This window comes from Gallus gallus, chromosome 1 (assembly GCF_016699485.2).
Source record: "Gallus gallus isolate bGalGal1 chromosome 1, bGalGal1.mat.broiler.GRCg7b, whole genome shotgun sequence".
NCBI lineage: Eukaryota > Metazoa > Chordata > Aves > Galliformes > Phasianidae > Gallus > Gallus gallus.
Window position 1 is genome coordinate 78335367 of NC_052532.1, and position 15036 is coordinate 78350402.

The window sequence follows — 15036 nt, forward strand, 5'->3', positions numbered from 1 at the left end:
CAGGTGCATAAAACAAGGCAGGCCAATCTAATGGTGCTCATTTCTCTTGTCAGAAATCTCCTTGCTGTAGAGGACGACTGTGCTAAATCACACATGAGTTAGATTACTGTGGCAAGCCAAGCTACTAAAAATGCCCTTTGCAAGTGGGTTTCCCTTACCCTACAGACTGCTCAAAGATGGCACAATATCAAATGTAAACTCACCTGCAAACATCCCACTGAATGAACAAAATCTTAGTGCATGGTATAGCTAAGCTGGGTGGTACACACTGGAGAAACCTGTGGAGTACAAGAAGCAGAGTACAAACACTTATACCAACTAACAGGCAGGGTGAATACATTCAGGTCCCTCCACAGCTGTTATCCTTAAACAGTGTAGATGTACCTGCGACATCATGAGGCAGCTGCAAGCTTGGCCCAGAGATGATAAATCCTTCGCTTGCACAGCTGATAAATATGCTGTAAATTTAACTCTGTGTTACCATGGCATAAAGTAGCAAGATATGTGTGCATTTATTAAACAATTTCCTAAAGATCCTTCAAACAAAAAGTAGTTGTATGGTTTCACAGTGCTATTCTGTTTTTTAGCACAGACACATCTCATCTAGGGATATTCAAACTCTTCCTTCTTGTCTCTGAGATAGAAATAGTTCTTCCAGATTGAACAGGGCAGTTCAGCAAGTCTTTGAGTATGGCTGATAGTTTACATCCACTCCGAGTCACTGAAGTAGAATAAAAAAAAAATCAAGACACTCGACATCTCTTCCTTTTCTGTACATAGTTTGGTAGGCTCCATAAAGAGCCTGGCACTATCAGGTAAGATAGAAAGTAGAGAGCCACATCACCTTAAACCTGTTCCTAAGAGAAACGGAAATTACACACGGCCTTTTATTTACTAGGGTAATTAACAGCATCACAGCCCATTTTTGAATGAGTTTAATGATCTAGGCTGAAAAAGCCAATATCCTACTTTCATGGCTGGTCCTAAGAGGGCAGAATATTGAACTTCTTAACTTACCATCATGATAATTCCATTCACGTCATCTTGAATGTACCCTTATAATAGAGGGAGAAAAACAAAAACTAGGATGTTGACTGTCTTTAATAAAAACATTTGATGACCAACTTGCAGAGCACTCACGGGGCACTCAGCCCTGTTTCAATTCTGATCCTCTCCTGTGTCATAAGTATTAGCATGTCATCTGCAGCTAACTGAAGAGAAGAAATTTCTCTGGGCAAAGAATTCAAAGATTTGGCAACATATTAAATCACCATAAAACCAAAAATTTGAAATTTATGTGTGCAGGAAAATCTGAAAGAAAAGAGAAGTTGACATAATAGGATTGCTTTCTTTCAAATACAAATTTTAAAATTAATTTTATTCATTTTAGAATAACGAAGCAAAAACATATATCAATATATGAGATATTTCAGCAATGTCTTTCTCCCTTCATCATTACTTTCTGGTTTCAATTTTAAACTAGCAACGTTTAGGAGGAAGTGACTTGACTATCACAAACTGATTTTTCTGTTAAAAAAGGTTTAAATGTCCAGTTGGTTTGAACAGGATATGAGCATACTCTGCATGTTGGCAGGTCATGTTCCAGGTTAAAATTATGAGTGGGCTGGAGGTCGCAAATTATGAGCAAGTTGATAAAAATCATAACTATGGTGTTTTTATTGAAGATACATCAACAGGAGGAGCTAAAAATAATGATACAAGGTGTGAATTTAAATAAGAAAAAAATGAAGCTTCTAGTTTCCTTCCATTTTACAGACAGCTAAACCTTTATTTTGACCTGCTGTGGTGTGATGGGTGGGAGGAGGTCAGAAAGGATGTCATACGGGGTACTACTTCTTCAGTGAGTCCATTTTGATCGCAGATCTGAAGAAGTTTCTTCAAAATGGCAAATAAGGTGATTTATGCAGAGCTATCACCTGAGGAAAGAGTGCATTATACTTCACAAACTGCAAATGCAGGTAACAAATGGCCATCTTAATATTACTTACTTACATTTTTTTTTCTTCAGCAATACATTCTTAAAACTTTATTTATTTATTTACTTACTTACTTACTTACAACATCCATAACATGCTGAAATCTTGTTCAAAGCATTTTTAGAAATATTAATATATATCTGTCTGTTATATATTAATCCACTTGGAAAATTTATGTTTATTAGTAGAATGAATATTGAATTTTATGAAAAGTAAAGACCTCTAAAATCCCATTCTGGATTACAGTAGAATGGCTGAAAAGTGCTGCTTCTGAAATATGCAGAAATGCAAGGTATTAATACAAATTATTAAAATGTGCATTAAAATGTGCAGTTACGGTGCACTGAAGACATTGAATCTATTTGTCTCTCCTGCAGCATAAGTACATTTTAAATTTTACTTTGAATAATTTTCTTAAACAACAGAAATAATCTTTAATTGTAAAACAATAAGTCTTCCTTTCTTTTCTTTCATTCTTTCTCTCTTTGTCTGTGTGCCATTTTCCCTCTTCTGCAAGTTGTATGTTGAGAAAAGCACAAGTCAAGAATCAATATATATTTCTGTAATACGGTCATATGTGTACGACCTACTGATGCCTTCTACCATAAAACTACATTACTTTAAAAATGTATTTTCAATAAAGTGCCAGAGATATCTACTAATGGATATCATTCATGCTTTAAGACAAATATATCTAGTCACTTTTTTTAATTCCAATTTAAAAAAACTTAGAACTTTGTTGGCTATGATACAATTAAACATGGAAAAACTATTCAAAATTATATTCAGAGGTGACAGGATGAAAGCCAAAGGTTTCCAACAATAAAAGCAGCTTTTATTCTATAAAAATAAATCCTGCTGATTTTCTTTTTGGTACATAGTACTAAAAATATCTGTATTAGTCGTCTATCTTCAGCTTTTATATGTTAAGTCAGTTTGTCCATCAGACTGCACAAACACAACCAGTTTGTTGCAGAAGAGCCAAACTGTCAGGATAAGTCCCAGTGTAGAATTACCCCATAAGTACTTACTGGAGATGCATGCACACCCAATACAATCGTCTCTATGAAATGTTTCAAAATTCAGGAGTATAGAAGTCTGGTCCATTTAAATAATGTTTCATCACCTGACATTATCCTTTGAAATCCTAACTACTAACTATGTTTTAATGCTTTCATTATTATTGTACTTCTAGCTGTTTTCTCTAAGTTCTTAATATACTTTGGTCAAATATGCTTAAAAGTTGCAGTTGTAGGTTATCTTGAGAGCCTTCTAACTCAATAACATATTTGTGAAAGTTGCCAATATTCGTTTCTCGGACCGACTGTACCTAAAACAAACAAACAAGCAAACAAAAAACTGGATGGCAAATTATATGGCCAACTGAAAAACTAAATTTCAGGCAAAAAGTTACTCTTATGCTTCAGAATATGACAGTGTGGAGTTCAGCCTGTCAATTTTTTTCAAAAAATCTTTTCTATTGAAACTACTAATAGCACTAATATTCTTGTTGCTCCCTTAGGTGTCTGATAAGTTCTTTACTTCAATAAAATCCTAAAACAATGACTCCCACAGGTCGACTAACCTTGCATAAGGAAATGCTTTAAATTAATCTCGAATTTACCACCTATTGTTAGTGCATTCTACTGAGACATAGTGAAAAAAAACCACCTGATATATTTAACTAATACTTCTTTCATGTTCTCATGTACATACACACACATTATATATTTTTATGGGCTCCACCTTCGATTTATACATGTGCTCAATGGCTTTCAATGGTTAGAACAGCACAGTACAGGAAACTTGTGGCCCTCATCCTGTGCTAGGTGCTGTGAACTCTTCTCACTCCCCACCTTCTGTGTGAGAAAGATGTTGCATTGAACGTGACAGAGGTTTAATAATGCTTAGTATTAATATGGTTTAGATTCACAAATTTTCATAAGCCTATCACAGACCTCAAGAGCTCTAGCACTCTGAGGACGTTATTTTTCTTTACTCAAAAGCTTGGTGTTTGCCAGGCTACAGTGAGGTCAGACGTCTGCCTGACAACGTGCAAAGGAAGCAGCAGTTGCCATCTTAACTTCACACGTTTTACTTTAGATCATTGATATGACCTGAAAAAGAACAAAGTTGTTCCTACAAGACAGGAATAATAACTTAGAATGCCAAAGAAAGGGGTTTTCATACTGAAGGATACCTTTGAGCTGTCTTACCTTACTACAGAACTCTAGGCCTGGCCTACTGCCCTGTGGGCACTGTGCCCAGCTCTCACCAGTTTGTACCCTGCTTCTCCTCTGCCTTTATCCTCAGCAACACTGCTGCCTTGAAGTTCTGCATGTTATGGCAAGAGCTATTAGTCTCCACTTTGAGTCCTACATTTTGTGCTGTTTAAATTTTCACTTGTTCATCTTCTCCATGGCACTTCAGAGAAAAAATCTCTTTGATTTCTCTCTTAAGAAAAGAAAGTATTTTATTTCACACATTATCAGCAAACTAATTTGATGTACACAGTCTGGGAAAATGGGGCTAAAGATGCATAGTAAACAACATAGTATGTCCTTGTCATCCTCTGCTTTCCCTCTCCCTCCTACTATGACAGTCCATGGGGAGATTTAATAACACAAGATGGAGGAGGAAATGTGCCATGAGACAACTCCTCACCTTGTTAGATCTGCAGTCATCTTCCCGTTTATATATGTTACTGCGAGATGTTCTGATTTTATGATGTTGCTTAATTGTGTCTGTGCAGATTCTAGGCAGAGACATTTCTTCCTGGCATACATCTAAGTGTATGAATTTTAAAGCACTGTTTACATGATGCAGACAGATAACATAATAGAAGTAGAAATCAAGTACCTAAACATCTTTGTCTGTTTTGAGTGTGATGTCTAGCACTTGTTACTGAATTTGCAGTATTACAGTGAAAGAGATCTCTTCTGTTATGGAGATGCTAGCTTAAACATTTATTGAATATAACTGACAATTGTAGGCAAAACCTCTAAAGGTTATGAGAACAATGAAATTAAGGCTAAACAATCTGAGAAAACGCCACTCTTTCTTCAGAAAATGAACAGCTGATGTTGAAAATCCCACTGCCTCATCCTCTTCCAGCCCAATTTGCACCCCTGGTAATACAATAGATGGGAATTCTTCTGAATTTAGGGTGAGAGTCCGGAGAGGGAATGTGCACTTTATCAGGCAGTCTCAAGCCTTTGGAGAAACAAGTCCTGAAGATATCTCACTAGGCTCCATTGATCCTAAAAATCTTGAAATGCATGGTGAGATCTTTTTTTTTTTTTTTTTTTTTTTTTTTTTTTTGCAATCATACTTATGGCTACCAGGACAATCAAGAGTTCTCTACTGACTGACCACTAGACATAGAACAGGAAGATTTCCAACAGCGAGTGGTAGGGAACACTGTCCTCTGCTATGTCACTTTTGAAAACCTAAAGTGAGATAGTGCCATACAAAATACTGGAGAATCTATGCATAACAAGAGGAAATGCTATTGTTCACGGAAGCATACCTCCCAGTAACAGAAAAGCCATAGTTTATTTTGCATAAATGTTGTCTGTTTCAAGGCAATTCTTTCATTGCAGCCAATATATGCAAGCAGTCTGCTGACGCCAGGTAGTTTTCAGAAGGAATGGGCACATGTTCTGTGGCAAGAGTAGAAGATCTCTTCCTGAGATATGGAAAAGACAGTTTGATCAAGTGAAAGGAGGATATTTTTACAAAATAAATCCTAAAGACAGATTTCTTAGAACAGAGGTGTTCTGGGAAGCTCTTTATCCTGATTATCAGCTGACAAATTGGAAAGAAACATCAGGAAGAAGAATGACAAGAAACACTTGGAAGAAATAGAGAAGCTGTAGCTGGAGGAAAATCAGTTTTTCTTCGTGATTTGTAAGCCTCAATACAACAAATAGTATATATGTTCACAATGAGAGAAAGACTTGCTCTATTACCTTGGTGTGGGAAATGGGGACTTCTAAGCCCATAGTCCCAACTCAATGGAGATGACCACTTGCACTATGAGAGGTCATGCCAGTTCTTCCAGCAAAAATGGTTCTTATCAAGGAAAGCAAATGCCAAGGGCACTGATGTAAGAAATGAGAGTAACTCCTTTGCTATCAAGTAAGAATGGTCATAAATTTACAAAGCAATAAAGATTCAGATAAGTCTATTGTTAATTCTTCTGTCCTCAAGTTTCTGTCTCCTGTAATTAAGAACAGAAAAAAACAAACAAACAAACAAACAAACAAAACCTTGCTTTTGGACTATTCTGGATGAGAACTAACTGCAGCCAGGCTTCCCCTAAGGTTTTTTGATAGAAAGTTGTTTATACTTAAAAACTTTGCTCTCTTTGCAGTGATGCCTATCAGCAATTAATTAAAACCTTATTTTAAATACTTGGAAGAATCAACTTAAGGAAGAATAATCTGTGGATGAAATGAAAACAGTATGCTTAGAGTTTACATAATATTTGACATGATTTTACACGGTCAACTGTTGGAAGTGATATTTAATTCATAAGGGAAAATAGCTTGCCTCTCTGCACATGCAGTACAGCATAGATTTGTTCAAGTACGAACTGTGTTCCTCTGTGTGAAAGAAACAGTGGAAAACAGGCATGGTTTGTACCTATTTCAAAGATGCAAATTCACTAGGAAGTAGAAGTTAATTGAGAAATACATAGAAAAAAAAGTAGCCCCCCACATGTTGCCATTGAATAACTTTGCTTAAATGTCAACAGAAAGCATATATGTGTGGATAAGATACAGAACAATAAGAGTATTAACTTCTTTAACATTTCCTAAAATTTAGTAACTAATTTCTACTGTACTTATTTGGAAAAGTGCACAGTAGGACAATTATTTGCAAAAGCTCTTCTGGTACTTCCTTTTTGACAAATTCATCCAGTGACATGCAAAGTTTACCAGAAAAAAAAATAAAAATAAAAACAACTTCTGGTCTGTGTTCTTGCTCTTATCATTTTCTCCAAGAAAGCCTGATGCTGGAAGGAGGAGGGTGCTGGATCCAATGAGAACCACAACAGCTACTCTCAGGCAGTTCCTCTAACTGGAGTACTTTTTGTTTCTGCAGGTGAACAGATAACCTACGCTGAGGTGAAAAGGAGGCGGAGATCTGACACACCAGAAAGTGCACCAAAGACTACACATCAAAGTAATACAACACAGCAGGAAGTTTAAAACTTTTTCATTACCTGTTATCTGCTTTGTTTATTATTGTAATTACACATTTACATGTAATGGAAGAGTTGCTTGATTTTAGATGTCCAGAGAGATGCAGGTATGGTTTAGGCAAATTTAAACCTTGGGGACACTGCACCTGGGAGCAAGTTGTGACCTTAGGGCACTTTGCTGTAGGCAGCATTGTATCTCTGCTGTTCACTGCATGCAGCCTGGAACACACCAGCTCAGTGGAATCTCTGGCCTCTCATGTCCCTTCTTCAGTTGTGGTGTTTTGGTTCAGAAATGCCTGAATTTAAACACTGTAGAAGTATGGCTTGCTTGTTTGCTTGTTTTTCTGTATTGTTTGTTTTTTGTGTTTGTTTTTGTTGCTGTTGCTTGTGCGGTGGTGATTGAGTTGGGTGGTTTTGTTGGGTTGGTTGGCTTCTACAGCATGGCACAGAATACAGTGTAACATGCTGCCAGGAACTGAATGAGATTCTCACATCGACTATGGTAATATCCTTAGGGTATAGTGCTATAGATCAGTTCTGGAGAGAAGAAGTTGTCACTGTCCCCGTCTGCACCATTAAAAGGGAATGGTTCTGTGAAACATAACTAGGATTCCTCCAAGAAGGAACCAGTTAGATCATCCCAGAAGGACCTCAGAAGCAAATGAATGCGCACCATTGTAGCCTGATGGAGAATCAGGAGCCTGAAGCAGAGCAAGTGGCAGACAAACTGCTATCTCATGCCTTTTGCAAGTAGATTCGTACAAAACACAGCGACTCCACACTCATTCAGCCCACAAATACCCCACTTTTATGGAGTAACGGACAGTATCACTCTCCATCTTTTCTGCAGATAATTTTGATTTGTTTTTCTCTGATCCCTAATCCTGAGAGGATACTTGGAACACGTGGTTAAAGTTTTTCAATTGACACAACAGAAAACTCTTTGTTCTTTTTAGCAATGATTCCCATGTGTTTTGTTTTTTTTTTTTTTTTCCAGATGCATTTAGAAACAACAAACAGGTTGGCAATATCATTTAAAGCACAGAAATTGAATTATTTTTAGAAAGTGATCAATAATTAGGCCCTAAACAGTTATTCAGTAAGTTCAGATAACTTGTATCTGATCTTTTCTGAGGTGCAAATGTTAAGATACATTGCATTACTTTTTCAAAAACTGGGACTTGCCCTTAAAGTAAATTTTGTTTTTCAAAGTAAAATAATGTATTGGATATGAGTTTCAATTTGCATGTATGAGGTGAACACGACTAAGAGATGGAAAGAAAATATTTGCACTCATGCAATGGAGAAGAACAACAAGTTATTTTTAGAAAAAAATGTCAGCTGTGGAAAGTGCTAAGTGAGAACAAATGTTCCAATTGCTGGGTTAATTTGACCTTACTAGAGGGGAAAAGAAACTGAAAGCTTCAGACAATGTTTCTTATTAATAGTGGCAGTAAGTGAGAAAGGAAAGTGGATTAAATGCATATCACAGTCCTATTGTTATAAGGGTGAAACCAGTTTACTGGCTACTTTTAAATTCACTCTTATTTTGTGTTGCTGAATTTGGGATTGTACTGGAGAATCAAAAGTCTTATAAGTGATGCAATGTATTGTTTTGATTTTGCCTATGCTATCCATATTTCCAGGTTCGCAAAATTTTAGAATCAGAGAACCATTACAGAGTCATAGAATGACATGAGTTGGAAGGGGCCCTTAAGTATCACAAAGTCAAACTCTTGGCTCCACACAGAACCACCCAAAAATCAGACCATATGCCTGAGAGTGTTGTCCAGACTCTTGAACTCTGGCAAGCTCTGTGCCGACCACTTTCTTGGGGAGGCTGTTCCTGACCTCACTCTTGGTGAAGAACATTTTCCTGAACCAGCCTGAACCACCCCTGTCTCAGCTTCATGGCATTCCCTCAGGTTCTCTCACTGGTCACCAGAGAGAGGAGATCAGCACTACTCCTCTGCTCCCTATTGTGAGAAAGGTGTAGGCCATGATGAGGTCTGCTCTCAGTCTGCTCTAGGCTGAACAAACCAAGGAACCTCAGCCGCTCCTCATATTCTTCCTGTCTAGATCCTTTACCATCTTTTTAGCCCTCCTTTGGACATTTTCTAATAACTTTATGTCCTTCTTGTACCGTGGCACTCAAAACCGCACACAGTACTCAAGGTGAGGCTGTACAAGTGCAGTGTAGAGTGGGACAATCACTTCCTTCGACCAGCTAGCAATTCCATGCTTGATGCACCTCAGGATATGGTTGGCTTTCCTGGCTGCCTGAGCACACTGTTGACTCATGTTCAACTCACTGCTGACCAAGACCCCCAGACCTCTTTCAGCAGGGTTGCTGTGCAGAATCTCATCTCTAAGTTTGTATGCGTAGCCAGGATTGTCCCTTCTCACGTGCAGAATCTGGCACTTGCTCTTGTTAAATTAACTTCATGCAGTTAGTGATTGCCCAGCCCTCTAATTTGTCTAAATCTCTCTGCAAGGCCTCTCCACCCCCTCAACAGAGTCAACAACTCCTAATACTCCAATACTAAATCAATATTGTCAGCAAAAATAGTCAAAACATCCTTCTAGACCTATATCCCAGTCATTTATGAAAATACTAAAGAGAACTTTTTCTAAAATAAAACCCTAGGGAACTCCACTACTGACTGGCTGTCAGCCTGACATAACTCCGTTTACTACAACTCACTTTGTCTGACCTGTCAACCAACTGCTCACCCATTGCTTTGTGTTTTTGTCTAGTTGTATGCTAGACAAAAGGATAGTGTCCAGAAGGATATTGCGAGAAACAGTATCAAAAGAGTTACTGAAATCCAAAAACATAACATCAACTAGCTTCCCTTGGTCAACTAGATGGATGACCTTGTCAAAAAAGGAAAGTAAATAAGTTAAACAGGACCTTCCCCTAATGAATCCACGTTGGCTGTAACCAGCGTTTGCACTGTCCTTCAGGTGTTTTTCAATAACTCTCAGCATAGTATTCTCCCTAATTTTACCAGGCACTGAAGTGATACTGACAGGCTTCCAACTACCAGAGCATTCTTTCTTGCCCTTTCTGAAAATCGGCCAGCTTTCAAGCAACTGAGACCTCTCCAGATTGTCAAGACCACTGAAAAAATAGTTGAAGGAGGTTTCGCAATGACATCGGTCATCTCTCTGAGTACCCTGGGATGAATACCACTGGGTCCCATGGATTTATATGCAGCTAGGTGGAGCAGCAAATCCTTCACTGGTTCGAGGTTGGCTGTGAGTTGATCATCACCACAGTCACAGTCTGCCAACTCAGGGCACCTGAGGTGCCAGAACCCATCATCAGTGTTGAACACAGAGGCAAATAAGGCATTAAACATCTCTGCTTTGTCTATGTCCTGTGTGAAAGGTTACCATTCTCATCAAGTAATGAACAAGTGTTCTCTCTGGTCCTCCTTATGTTGTTAACATATTTTAAAAAAAAACCTTCCTATTGTCCACCACAGTACTGGCCATCTTTAACTCACATTCTTCACTGAAACATCTTTAAAGGTCACAGAAATTAGGTGCCTGTTCTAATTCTTATTTCTATTTTATTTTATTTTTTTTAATCATACAGATCACTATGAAAAGTGTGAAGGAATAGGGTTCAGAGGAAAACAAGCACAGAGATCTTGGGCAGGATTACAGTGCCAAAAGCAGAAAATGATGGAGGCAGGGATTTAACAACAAATTAAACACATATTTCTTTGTTGCGCTTAAAAAGAGTGGTAAGAGCCTATCTGGGAAAAGCAGCCTGTAGAATTCCAAATTACCTATGAAATCTTTTTCCAAAAGCCTGAAGAAGAACATCACAATTTCCTTCTGAGTCTTCAGCTGTGTAAACTCAGAATAGTAATCCATGTTAGCACCGCTGTTATGAGCCATTTTCCAAAGGACACTCGGGGACAAAACAACTAGGTATATTGCTGAGCAAAATGCACTGACAGAGCCATGCAGCCACAGCCGATGAACTGCACCTGCGCAGTAAGGTGAGAGTGCTGGCAAAGCTGTGTACAGCTTCAGAAAATGAGAGATCATGTTTTTAGGCATCTTCTCAGCATCTAGCATGATAAAAACTAGAACTAGACAGGTTCTTCTGATCCTGAAAATGTGAACTCATATATAAGCATATATAAATACGGGTTTTATTTTCACCTAATAACTAAAATTAATAAAAACATTTTCCAAAGGAATATTAAGTTTCTACAAATACATTTTACTGGGAAATAACAAAAAGCAAACCCAACTTTTTCAATTGTATCTACAGCACATTGAAGACGTCCTCATAAACTTCACTTTCTACAGGCGCTAAATGTGTAGCTCACAGTAACAGGACTGCTTCCGTCCAACAAGACTCTTTCCCCCAACCCTCTCCCTCCTCACCATGAATAATACATAACTTGAAAAAAAAACTTCAGTTGCTTCTGCCTGTTGTGAGATCTTCCTTCCTTTTCTCTTCACTAGAAGCCTGCTCCGAGAATGCGCAATGGTGTTACATTGCCATCATCTTGTACTTCTTCGCACTGATTCTATTCATCACTGTGATTCTCTTAGCAGTGAAATGTTAGCCCTGAGACAGATGATGTGGTTCTGCTGACAAATGGGGTAAGACATTTCTATCCATATCTGTATTTTCATTAAATACTTTCACACTATCAGGAGAGGTACAAGGAAGCGTCCTACCCATATGATAAAGTCTCTGTCAAAAATCCAGCCAGTCAGCAATTCACAGTCACACTAGATAGTATCTAGCTCCCTGCTGCTGATGCATACTGCACATAACTGAGCACATTTTAATAGCCAAGAACTCTGGCAGAACAGCCTTTCAGAGCAGGTCTTCAATTTTGCCTCATTGTTTAATCATAGGCACCTCTCAGTTGTGTAGGGAAATAACCCCACCAGCCTGCCATGAAGCAAAGTTAACAAGTTGCTGGTGCAGATGGAGGGGATACCTAGAATGGCTGCTCAGGCCAGGATGAACAGGGACCTGCTGGAGTGGCATGAGACAAACAAGCTGTGTTGATCAGTCTGACATTTGAAGGAAACCTAAAGAACAAGATTTTCAGAGAAAATCTTCCCATCCACATCCAGTCCTACCAGGGTCCTCCATGGGCAGCATTAGAAAAGCAATGTCACCTTGATGCCAACATAGCTGACAAGGGACGTGTGGAGAAAAAAGAGCAAACATAAGCATCAGTGCCTATCCCACGTTATAGGTTTTCGGAAATCTTTGGGTAAATCATTTGGGAAAAGGACACATTGCATGGAAAGCAGACCTAGAATTAAAACACACTCCTTGTGGAGCTATAAAGTGTATTTAATCACTCCAATGGATCGTCCTCCCTGGCAGCTGTCAATAGCTGTGCTGAGGACACCATCTCAGATCCTGTGTCAGAAGCAGTGTCCCTGCCACTGAGCAGTGTTCTCTTCACTGCAGCTAAATCACAACAGGAGGGGCAGTGGCTCACCAATCATATTTGCTCTACCAGGCCTCCACTTCAAGGCATGGCATATTTACCCGCAGTCCCCATGATGCACAAGTGCCTTTCCTTTACTCAAGAGGATCCTTCGTTAAGATATTCTAATTGCTATGTTTTTGTTTTTGTTTTGTTTTCCAGGAAAGCCAGGTCGGAAAGGCTCTGCTTCTTCTATAAAACAAGACAAAATGTTTACTATTATGTTATTTCTTCTGCATAGGCTTCTATGGAAGATGACATGCCGACAGTCTGGCCACTCTTCAGTTACTTCTTCCAGGATTTTCATTAAACCTTTAACCTCTCTGATTATGGGAAAAAATATGTTATTGATGTAATAATACCAGCAACCACCATATGGTATAGTGCATGTAACAAGGCACTAGCTCAAGCTACTGCATCATAAGTTGGATCTAAGTCTTGTCTACACAACATAAATGACCAGGAGGACCCATTTGAAACATCACTTTTATTTCCCACGACTTGATTTTACAGTAATCTGACGTGTAGATAAGCTTTTAGATTTGGATATGATCAAGTGCAAAAATGCATGGATAAAATACAGAATGTGAATGGTTGCACTAAAATTTTTTTATGAGATACACACATGTACACGATTTTTGTCTTTTGGTGGGATCTATAGGAGTGGGGTACTGAAGATGAAGGGACTTCATTAGTTCATCAAAGAAGTCTCACTCTCATTCCCCCACTGGCATGAATAAAATTATTCTGTTCTGCTTGTCCAGAGAAGTATCTCACAGAGTCACAGTACGTTGGTTCCATCTTGGAGCAGTAATTCATCTTTTGTTTCCATTTTTTTTCCACAATGCAGTAGCTTCAGTTAAGTCAGAGTCCTTCACTAGAACTAAACCACCTCAGATTCAAATGAATTTGTTTGTAATTATTATTTTAACAAAATAATTTTTGTTACAATTTTTAGTTTAACAAAATCATTATTTTGAATTCTCATCCATTATAATTCCTCTGAGACATGTTGATATCAATGATTTGCAGTTCCTGAGTAGAAGGGACTATATAGTATAGCAAATATTTGTAGAATTGTTCCCTATACATAAGCTTATCTGTACTTAGGCCATGTTGTTGCTGTTGATATGTTTCTATGTTCTTATAATATATTTGCCAGAAATGAGTAATGAAATTTAGTAAAGCACTTGACATGCTCGTGTTTGTTCCTACAGTAGTCAGACATTTAGCAAGTGCATGACTGCAGTGCTTCTGAGCTGTTGTCATGAAGCAAGGTGCTGATCTGACAAGTACTGTCTAAAGAAAGAATCCCTGCCTCACTGTGCAAAGCATCAAATGACCAGTAGAAGAAAACGTTATGTTTTTCTTTAGATTATTCTTTCAATTGCCAGGTGCTGAGGGATAAATCCAAATCCAGAAAAATGTAAAACAGAAAGATAAAAAAAAGAAATGGTGGCAGGAGACATTTGGACATGAAATGGACCTGCATATTGTTGTCCTTCACTGCACTTATCCGACTTTAGCTGGAAGATTCTTTCACATAATACGCTCAAATAGCCCCTACAACCAAATCAAATTTCCAGACTAAATTAATTAGTTCCAACTTTCTTAAGATGCAAGAAATCTTCCACAGTCTTCAAGAGCTACAGTAATGTAGTTTTGCATATATATAACATGTACAATCATAGCAGATAAAGAAAGAAACAGCATCAGAAATCATAGTTCATGTCATTCGAGCCCTACCAAAGACAAGTTCATCATTTCAGAATGAAGTAGCTTCACAGGAAACTGAATGCACAGATGCTAAGTATGCAAGCACAGAAAAGGGATATGCATTTCAGAACCAATTAGAAACCGTCACTTATTATAAGCCAACACGAAATTGCGCAAATAACCAGATCTCTAGTTGCTACAAGCAGATCTCTGGGAATTTCAGAGGCAGATCCTACCATCTGAGAGGTACACTGCATAGGCAACTGAGTAAGAAGCATGCGTATGATGCTCTGTATGTTGCTCTGTAACTCTGAAGGAGATAAAGTAGTTTGTTTAAACTGAGAAGTAACTAACTTCTAAAAATTGAAGTGACTGTTTTTGCTGGTTACTGAGAATTCAGCACACTGACTTGTGGTTTTGACAATGAGCCTACTAGACCATTTAAGGCAAATTTAACAAGCTTTGGTCTGATCCTGTTCTCAACCACACGGTTCTTAGACACGTTTGAAGGGGAAATGGTCTATCTGTCATGGAATCGTTAGAACAAGGCTGCCTGGTCATTGGCTATATACACATTACATCTGTTATATTTAACACATGACTGTAAATCTGACACTAGAGAGCCTCCCTC

General features: G+C 38.2%; 1 long non-coding RNA gene across 1 annotated transcript; it reads left to right on the forward strand.

Moving 5' to 3' along the window:
- Positions 1-1868: 1868 nt before the first annotated feature.
- Positions 1869-13876, forward strand: LOC769044. The gene is made up of 4 exons (XR_001469003.4): positions 1869-1979; positions 7107-7187; positions 11698-11838; positions 12852-13876. It is a non-coding gene; the product is annotated as an uncharacterized LOC769044 (long non-coding RNA).
- The last annotated feature ends 1160 nt before the right edge of the window (positions 13877-15036 follow it).